This window comes from Choloepus didactylus, chromosome 9 (assembly GCF_015220235.1).
Source record: "Choloepus didactylus isolate mChoDid1 chromosome 9, mChoDid1.pri, whole genome shotgun sequence".
Taxonomy (NCBI): Eukaryota; Metazoa; Chordata; class Mammalia; order Pilosa; family Megalonychidae; genus Choloepus; species Choloepus didactylus.
The window spans coordinates 3,503,567-3,514,320 of record NC_051315.1 but is presented as its reverse complement, the minus strand read 5'-3'; the positions used below and the strand labels follow the sequence as shown (position 1 = coordinate 3,514,320).

The 10,754-nt window shown below is 43.1% G+C and overlaps 1 long non-coding RNA gene across 1 annotated transcript; it reads left to right on the top strand.

Moving 5' to 3' along the window:
* Window positions 1-212: 212 nt before the first annotated feature.
* Window positions 213-8,032, top strand: LOC119544481. The gene is made up of 3 exons (XR_005218851.1): window positions 213-275; window positions 2,578-2,721; window positions 7,389-8,032. It is a non-coding gene; the product is annotated as an uncharacterized LOC119544481 (long non-coding RNA).
* Window positions 8,033-10,754: the final 2,722 nt, after the last annotated feature.

Sequence of the window (10,754 nt, the reverse complement as noted above, 5' to 3'; positions counted from 1 at the left end):
AGACCCAGCCTCTACCTATCTACACCAACAGGTATATGGGCTCCAAGCTTGGCCCCAGCCTCCACCTGTCCACACCATGTATACATGGACTCCAAGCCGGGTTCCAGCCTCCCCCTTTCTATATTGCAGGAAAATGGGCTCCAAGCTGGGCCCACACCCCCACCCATCCACACTGTGGGGATATGGGCTCCGAGCCACACCCAACTTGTACCTCTCTACCCCACAGATGTATGGACTCCAAGCTGGATCCCAACCTTCACCTGTCAGCACCACAGGTATATGGGATCCAAGTTGGACCCAACATCACATGTCTACACTTTAGGGATATGGGCTCTGAGCCGGGTCCCAACATCCACCTGTCTATGCCAAATTGTATATGCTCCGAGTTGGGCCACAGAATCCACCTGTCTACATCTGTCTACACCATAGGTATATGGGCTCCAAGCCTGACCCCTGCCTCTACCTATGTCCTATATGGACATAGGGCCTTATCCTCTGGGGCATCCTGACCCCATATGTCTTACATGGAATCAGAACTTCATCCACTGGGGCACTGTGCTTGTTTAGATCTGTTATGTATCCCAGAAAAGCCTATGTTGTTTTCATTCAGTCTTGTCCGGGCAGACCTATTGTGGGTGGCACATTTTGATTAGGTTGTTTCCATGGAGATGTAACCTCACCCATTCAAGGTGGGTCTTAATCCTCTTGCTTAAGTCCTGTATGAGAGGATAAATGGCAAAGACATTTTGGAGAGAGCAGAAAGAAGCTAAGAGATGTAATCCAGAGTTTGCCCCTGGGAGAAGCAAGGAGGACCCACAGGAGCTGAGAGTGCCATTTTTGAAACCAGAGGCCAGATCAGCAGACTTTACCATGTGCCTTCCTATATGAGAGAGGGACCCTGAATGCCAGCTGTCTCTCCACAGAGAAGGTATCTTCCTCTTGATACGTTAATATGGACACTTTCATGGTCTTAGGACCATAAATTTGCAACTTAATAAATCCCCATTGAAAAAGCAACCCATTTCTAATATATTGCAGAAGGCAGCTTTGGCAAACTAGAACAGGCACCCTGACAAATTACGTTTCATGTGAATTGGCAGCTCATCTTCTGGGACACCCTGACAGTCTACGTCCTGTAAGAACTCAAGGCTGTATCCTCTGTGGCACCTTAATCCCATGTATCTTATATGGACACATGGCCTCATCCTCTGAAACAACCTGACCCATACATCCCATGTGGACCTGGGGTCTCATCTTCTGGGGCACCATGAACCCATATGTCCTATGTGGAACCTGGGCTTCATCCTCTGGTGAAACCTGACCCCTTGTAGCCTGTGGACTCAGATCCACATCCTCTGGGGCATGCTAATTCCATATGTCCCATATGGACTCTGGGCATATCCTCTTGAGCATATGAACCCATATGTCCATTGTGAATGTGGGGCCCCATCTTCTGGGGCACCCTGAACCCATATGTCCTGTATGGAATCTTGGGCTCCTCATCTGGGGCACCCTGACCACATATATCCTATGTGAATATGGGGCCTTATCCTCTGTGGCACCCTGAACCTGTATTTCTATATGGACACTGAGCCTTATCCTCTGGGATACCCTGAACCCATATGTCCCATATGGACTCAGGACTTCATCCTCTGGGCCACCCTGATCCCATTTGTCCTGTATGGACATGAGGCTTTATCCTCTTAGTTGTCCTGACCCCATAAATCCCATGTGGTCCTGGGATCCCATTCTCTGGTGTGCCCTGACCCATTATGTACTTAAGGGCACACTGCCTCCTCCTCTGTTTCACCCTGATCCCATTTGCCCCATGGGGACCTAGGGCCTCATCCTCTGGGGCAGCCTGATACCTTATGTCCCATGTGGACCTGACATCTCATCTTCTGGGGCACCCTGACCATATATGAACCATCTGGATTGGAGCCCAATCACCTGGGGCCTCTGTACCCTCATGTCCCATGGGGACTTGTAGCCTACCTCTGGAGCAACCTGACCCATAAGTCCTATATAGATTTGGGGCCTTATTTCCTGGACACCCTGAAATACTGAACATACTGAACAGGGCCCTCATCCTGTTGGGCACCTTGATGTAATATATCCAAAGGGAAAACAGTGCTACATCCTCTAGGGCAACTTGACCTCAAATGTCCCACATGGACACGGGCCCTCATCCTCTGGGGCACCCAGAACCTGTATGTCCCATATGGACCCCAGCCCTCATCCCTGGGTGCACTTTGACACCATATGTCCTATATGGACTTGGGGCCTCATTCTCTGGTGCAAACTGACCCCATTATGTCCCTTGTGGACCCTGGACCTCATCTTCTTGGCATTCTGACCCCATATGTACATTTTAGACCCTGGGCCACCTCCTCTGGGGCACTTTGACACAATATCCCTATGTGGATGCAGAGCCTCATCCTCTGGGTCACCCATACCCCATATGTAACCTTGGAATTGGTGCCTCATCCTCTGAGGCACCCTGACCCCATATATTCCATATGAACCCAGGGCCTCATTCTCTGGGACACCCTAACCCACTCCACTGTTCTCTGACAGGAAATGAGGCAACCAAGCTGGACCATTTCTGAGGGAGCACTGAGGAGCTGTACTGACTCACTGTCCTAGGGGGATGAATGGCTTGAGGACTAACACCCTGATGACACAGCAGCTGAGGTCCTCAGTGAATTACCAGCTCTCCAGGTACTCAGACCCACATCCTCACTCTGACCTCACTTCCCACATATCTGCCTGAGCCTCACAGCCCGATGGGAGGGGACAGAGTCTCTGGTTGGGAGCTTGAGGGCTGCTGTCGCCATGCATAGTGTTACTTCTCTTGGTGCAATATTGAGCTAGAAGGAACAGGGAGAGAGTCTTCCTGGTGGAGGGGACAATTGACCTGGGTCTCTAAGGATGAGGCAGCAGAGGAGTGAATACACCTGGAAGAGCTAAGAGGGAGGCAGAAAGCTTTAGGACAGGACAAGTGAGGCCAAGCCCAGGATGTGCAAGGCCAGGAGCAAGGCCATACAGTCACCTTGTGGAAATGCAGACTCTGGCCTTACCCTGGACATTCCGGGACTTCCTAGGTCCAGGTCCCAGGAAAACATTTCTGATGAGCCCCTAGGTACTGGAGCTAGACCTTGACATCCCCAGGCCCTTGTGGAGGTGGCCAAACATGCTCCCCAAAGAACCAGGTAACATGAGAGCAAGGGCCCTGGCCCAGCCCATACCTTCTGCTCCCCGCAGGGACACAGCCAACCACAGGCCAGGGGTGAACATGGCTGGTCCTGATCATCAGGGTGGCACTTCAGACCCATTATCTAGTTAGTCACAGGAGGGTGGGACCATGAAGGGCATGTGCTATGGTGCCAGCTACTGTTCTAAGCAGCTTATAGGTGCATTAATGTAAAACCACAGAACCATCATATCGGTATCACTCTTGTGCCAACCCTGAGGATGAGGAAGGAAAAACAGAGAAGTTAGTGACTTCCTCAGTCACACAACAAGGAGGTGCCAGGGTCTAGAACCTCAAGAAACCACTGAGGACTCACCACACTGTGCTTTCTTGTCCAAAGGTAGCAGCTAAAGGGAAAAATTCCAAGTGAAGAGAGAAAGTGGGGTCTTAAGGTAAAAGCAAAGTGAAGGTCAACTGTCAATGTTTTTATTAGTTCTCTCAACTTCATCAATTTATTTAACCTCTTAAAAGCCTCTGTTTCCCCAATTTTTAAATATGCATATACCCATCACAGAGGGTTGATGGAAGGATGTATTAGTTAGAGTTCTCTAGGGAAACAGAATCAACAAGAAATATCTATAAATATAAGATTTTATACAAGTGTCTCACACAACTGTGGGTATGCACGAGTCCCAATTCTGTAAGACAGACAGCAAACAGGCAACTCCAGTGAAGATGTTCAATGAACTCCTCAGACAGAGAACTGGCAACTTTGATGAACGTATCTGATGAACTCCTCAGAAATGATCTGGCAACTTTGATGAACTCCCCAGGAAATGCTTCACTGGTTAGCCGAAGAAGTGAAGGTCCTCCATCTATCTCGCTTAAAAATCTTCAAAGGATTGGATTACATCCAGCTGATTGAATTCTCTCATTGTGAAAGACATGCCCTTCATTGATGTAATCAGTCACAGCTGCAGCCAATTGACTGATGATTTAATAAACCAGCCACATATGTCCTTGCAGTAACAGGCCAGTGCTTGCTTGACCAGACACCTGGACACCATCACCTGGCCAAGTTGACACATGAAGCTAACCATCACAATGTTCAATGTATAAGTTTGCTGAGGGAGGGGCAAAGGCTTTTCTATCTTCCCCACACCTATCCTCCATTCACACAGGGATGATGCCTCACCATCTAGGCAGAGAGGAAAATTCTGTCTATGTAGAGAAGAGCACTCCATATACACAGAGAAGACAATAGACCACTCCATCTACACAGGGGAAACTGTACACCTCTCTGTCTATGCAGGGAAGACCTTTTCTTCTATGCAGAGAATACTTCTCATTCTACACAGGGAAAACCTCTCTGTATTTACAGGGAAGATCACAGACCTCTTCATATGGGCAGGGAAGACCGTGTACATCCCCATCTATGCAAGGAAGACCTCTCCATCTACATAGAGAAGAATCTGTCTACATAGAGAAGACTGTTTAACTCTCCATCTACAGAGAGAGGGCTCTAGACATCTCCATTGCTGCAAGGAAGACTGTAGACCTCCATCTATGCATGGAAGACCAAAGATTTCCCCATCCATGCAGGGAAGTCCTCTCTGTCTATGCAGAGATGACCTCTCCATCTACACTGGGGAAAGCTGCCTTCTACACAGGGAAGACTTCTCCATCTATACAGGGAGGACTGTAGACCTTCCATCTACACAAGAGAGAACTCTTCTATTCAGGCAAGACAATAGACCTCTCCATCTACACAGGGAAGACCATAGATCTCTCTGTGTAGGGATGACCTCTGCACCTGCACATCTCAGAATTGGCTTCTTGCCCGTATTAGGGACAGGACCTCATGGAATAAGAGTATGAAGCATCTCATGTGTGCTGAGGAGCTCTAGAAGGATTCTGGCAGAGGAGCAAAGGAAGGATCCACATTTACTGAGCTCCTACCATGTTCCAGGCACTGTGCTTGGCCCCCATAAACACTCATCTAATTTAATCCCCTAAACAGTACTTGGGTTCCATATCCCATCCCTCGTACACAATTACAGATATACACCTGATTCAGAAAAAATAAGTACCTACCTGAATTTACATGGTAGGTTGGCAGTGTGGAAATTGGACCCATATTATTCTTATTACAAGACTTTGAGTGTCATACAGCTTCTCCAAGCAGGTGCTGTCATGCATCCTGCTGACCTCCATCACCTAGCACAATGCCTTGAACTTGGATGAATCATATATTGGTCAGCTTTGCTGTGTTGACAAACAATCTCCAAAGCTCAGTCTCCTACACTTACTTCTGGCTCTTCTTACATTTAGCCAACTGTGATTTGGCTGCTGAGGCTCTGTCCCATGGATCTTCTAATCTGAGACCACAACTGAAGGATCAGCTCCAATCCAGGTGAAGTAGTCAGGGTTCTCCAGGGAAACAGAACCCAAAAGGAGATATCTGTAAATAGTATGAGATTTTATAAAAGTGTCTCATGCAACTGTGGAGATGCATGAATCCAAATTCTGTAGGCCAGGAGGCAAGCTAGTACTCTGAGGAAGGTCTTCAATGAATTCCCCAGAGAGGCTGGCTGACTGAAGTAGAGATGAAGTTTCTCTCTTCTGACTGCTGAAGCTATCACCTTCCCCTTAAAAGCCTTTGACAGATTATATTAAACATCTCTCATTGCAGAAGACACTCCGCACAGATGACTACAGATGTAGTCAGCCATAGAAGCAATCAACATACTGATGATTTAAGTCCACAAAATGTCCTTGCAGCAACAGATAGGACAGTGCTTCCTTGACCAGACAACTGGTCCCCATCACCTGACCAGTTGACATATGAACCTAACCATCATACTAGTACACACTGCTCTCAGGGCAGGGGCCAGGAAAGATAAGAAAGCTGGAAGAATCCCTCTATGCTTCTTAAAGCACCTGCTCAGAGGTGGAACATGTCACATCCACTCACATCCCATGGGCCAAAGCATGCCAGGTGGCTGAACACCAGGTCAGCAAGACAGGGCTGTTCATTCTTCCTGCTGGGTGAGTAGACACTGTACATTACATGGCAGCAGGTGACAACTGATGACTCTCTTACAGGGAAGGTGGGAGGCAGTTATGTTTCAAGGTACCTTTATTGATCCACTAGATTCATGTAGCCAAAGGAAACACAACACCTTTAAGAGACCCTACACTGGGATGAGTAACTTTTGCACAATATTCTTCATTATAACACTGTTGCCAGTAGCAAAATTCAAAGGGTAATGGCTAAATTATGGGACCAACAATTAAAATATCCTGCTGCTATAAAAAAAGTGAATGAGGAAGTTTTTTAATTTGCTGATATGGAAACATCCAGCATGTTAAGTGAAAAAAAAGCAAGGTGCAGAAAAGTACATCAGCAGTTTTTAAGGTATGAACCAAAAATGGATGAGAGTCCCCAAGACTCTGGGGGCCACTAGCTCTTCCCTTTCAAACTGCATATGTGTGTGAGGCCATATTTCCTTCATACTCTTCAACCAAGAACCAAAACAAATCACAACAGAGTGAATACAGAAGCAGATATGAGAATCCAACTGTTTTCTATTAAGCCAGAAATTTTTTATAATATGAAAACAATGCAATTCCTTACTGATTTAGTTTTGGAAAACATTTGTTATAAATCCTATTTTTTAAAAATCACTGAAATTTTTTAAGAATACTTCTTAAATTTCTCAATTTTGATTTCTAATATGACAAATATTGACAGATTTAACCCACACTAAAAAGGTCTTGGGCAGACTAAAACATTTAGCATAATAAGGTCCTGAATAGCTGGTGCTATTTAGTACACTAACTTTTGTGTATAAAAGGGAAAAATAGGAATATATTTGTGTTAGTTTATATGTGCATGAAAAACTCATGAAGGATAAGGCAGTATCAGTGGTTAAGAAAAGAGGGGGTCAGAACTGGGCTGATGGAAAAATTTTTACTTTACTTTTTTTACACTTGTGTTTTTGTGTTTTTTTGTGGGTTTTTTTTTTTTTTTTGAGCTTTGTATATTATAATGTATTCAAAAATTTAAATTAAAAATATTTACTAAGAGCCAGAAACAGCAAGGAAGTTAACAATGACAGAGATAATAAGTCAGGCTAAAAAGAGGATCTCTTGGAAAATATGTGTGTATGTAACTTTCACCCTTCTCTACCAGGCTAATTTTTAGAAGATCGTTCTCTCAAGAAATGAAACCAAAAGACCAACCACAGCAACTTAAACTCAGTCATCCACACATCATCAAACATTTAAGCAAAGTCTGCAACATGTGAGATAAACAGAGAAGATAACCCAGAAACTGAGATAATTCAGGGACTATTTTTATATTTTAAATAATTTTCAAAAACAAACCAAAAACCACTGGAGGAGGTACTGGACACAAACTGCCACATTGATCTGGTCAAAGAAGATCCTGTCAGCTTTCTAACAGCAATCTTAAAAGTATGACTACCATGCACCACCTATATATTCTTGTGGAAATCATACTTACATGCCCATGTTGTATGGGAAAGGAATGTGTTTTAACACCAGATGAAAACCCAAGTTTCACTTACTACCTGTGTGCTCTTGAGTAAAGCATGTACATTCTGAGCCTCAGTTTTATCAAGCACAACTTGGGAGTTACTTATAGAGTTACTATAAGAATTTAATGTTATTTTTTCTCATTTGGGAATACATCCAGTAGAATTTATTTTGTCCCCTATAAATGGCATTCTTGTTACCATGATATGGTAGAAAAAGCTGATGGTGTGTTATTCCAAAAATATTAAAAGAGGGCTGAGGGATCCAAGATATCCTATTATGTAGATGCTGGGCTCACTTCTGTCACAGAGAAACAACTAAGTCAGGCAAAAATGATCCACATAAACAGAGGTAGAGCTCTGGAGATCAGGGGAAGTGTTCTACAATACCCAGGATAGTACAGGACAAAGGGATGGAGAAGTGTCAGTAAGGGAACTTAAGTAACCCACCTCAGCCCCAGCTCCAGGCACCCACCCCATCTCTTCAGGCAGAAAGCCTCCAGTTCTCCAGTCTCTGGTAGGTGGGCAGCTCCAGACTGAAAGAGCAGCAGAGATCGACTTTCCAGAGTACAAGGTGGGACACAGTCCCACACTGTGCCAGCCTTTGGCCTGTGAATTTGGACTGCTGGGACCAGTGATTTCAATCCATCCTACCCTATGCATCTATGCCATTGTCTGGTGTCTACAGCTAAAAATAGCCTGCCAGCTGAGGGATGAGGAAATAGGTTGCCAAAGGCCACCATCTGCTGGCAGGTGAGGAAAGTGCACTCTGACAAGATTTCCAAATGGCTTTTGGGAGAAGAGGTTCATATGCTAGGCAGGCCAGGAAAGTGCAGCCTTGGGGAGCAAAACTAAAGGCATTTAGGCCTCTTTACTTGACTCTCCATGGGGCCCTGTGGAGCTGATGTTCACCCTTTTTGTGGGACCCTGGCCCAGCCCAGTAGGATAATACTGATGAACCAAGTATCAAAGAAGAGCATTAACACAAAGCCAATCAACAACAAAAGCTTTGACAAGCAATTAACAATAAAGCTTTGAGAAGAGAAAGAATCTGACCTTCAGATAAACGCAACAAGATAATCCAGTGCCCAGACACCAGAAAAGAATAATAAACCATATTAAGAAACAGGAAGATATGGCCCAGTCAAAGAAGCAAATCAAAAATTCAGAGGAAATACTAATCAAAGATCTTCAAACAAATCTCCTTAAAAATTCAATGGGATGGCTAAAGAGTTAAAGGATACTAAGAAGGCAGTGGGTGAGCATAAAGAAGAATTTGAAAGCATGCAATGAAAAATAACAGATTTTATGGGAATGAAAAGCAACAATAGATGAAACTAAAAATACACTAGATGCACATAACAGCAGGTTTGAACAGGCACAAGAAAGGATCAGTGAGTAAGAAAACAGAGCATCTGAGTTGCAACAGACAAAATAACAGATAGAGAAATGAATGGGAAAATTTGAGCAGTGTCTCTTGGAACTTTTGGAAACAAAAATAAGATATAGATATAAAAACTGAAGAATAACATGAAGCACATAAACATTCATATCATAGGTGTCCCAGAAGGAGAAGAGAAGGGAAAAGGGGTATAAGGAATATTTGAGTAAACAATGGCTGAGAACTTCCCAACTCTTATGAAAAGCATTGATATCCAAGTGCAAGAATCACAAAAAAAAAGCCAAATAAATCCAGATAAACCTACTCCAAGATAATCAGAATGACAAACACTAAATATAAAGATAGAATTCTGAAAGCAAAAGAGAATGTCAATTCATTACATACAAAGGATGCCTGATAAGGCTAAGACTGATTTCTCATCAGAATTCATGGAGGTGAGAAAGCAATGGTATGATATATTTAAGAATATCAAAAGAGAAAATTTGTCAGCCTAGAATTCTCTATGCAGCAAAGCTGCCCTCCAAAATGAGAGTTTAAAATATTCTGAGATAAACAGAAGCCAAGGGAGTTCATTAAAAAGAGACCTGTCTTACAAGAAACACTAAGGGAAGTCCTGTATACTGAAAGGAAAGAACAAGAGAGAGAGGCTTGGAGGAGAGAGTAGAAATGAAGAATATCAGTCAAGGTAACTAAAAGAGTATAAAGAGAAACAAAAATAAGATACAGCATATGAAAGCTAAAGATTAAAACAGCTGAGATAAATTCTGCCATTACAATAATAACATTGAATGTTAATGGGTTCAATTTCCCAGTCAAAAGACAGACTGGCAGAATGGATAAAAAATATGAGGCATCTATATACTGTCTACAAGAGACTCACATCAGAACCATGGATACAAATAGGTTGAAAGTAAAAGATATTCAAAGCAAACTGTATCAAAAAAAAAAAGTGTGGTAGCTATACTAATATAGGATAAAATAGACTTTAAATGCAAACTTGTCATAAGAGACAAAGAATGACATTATTTATTAATAAAAGGGGCAATCCATTAAGAAGAAATAACAATCATGAATACATATGCACCTACTCATGCAACAAAATACATGAGGCTAACACTGGCAAAATCTAAGGGAGAAAGAGATGTATCTACAATAATAGTTGGAGGATTCAATACACCACTCACATCAATAGAACATCTAGACAGAGGTTCAATAAGGAAATAGAGAATTTGAATAAGTTGATAAATGAACTAAATCTAACAAACACATACAGAACAATGCACCCTCAAAGAGCAGGATATACATTCTCCAGGATAGACCACATGTTGGATCACAAAACAGAACTCAATAAATTTATAACAATTGAAATTATACAAAGCACTTTCTCTAATCGTGATGTAATGAATCAGGGAATCAAAAATGGCAAGAAAATGAAACAAAAGACATCTAAATTGGAAAGGAAGAAGTAAAACTTTCCCTATTTGCAGATAACATGACCTTATGTAAAGAAATTCTGAAAAATCAACAAAAAAGCTACTAGAACAAATAAATTCAGCAAAGTATCAGGGTGCATGATCAACATGCAAGATTCAGCAGTGTT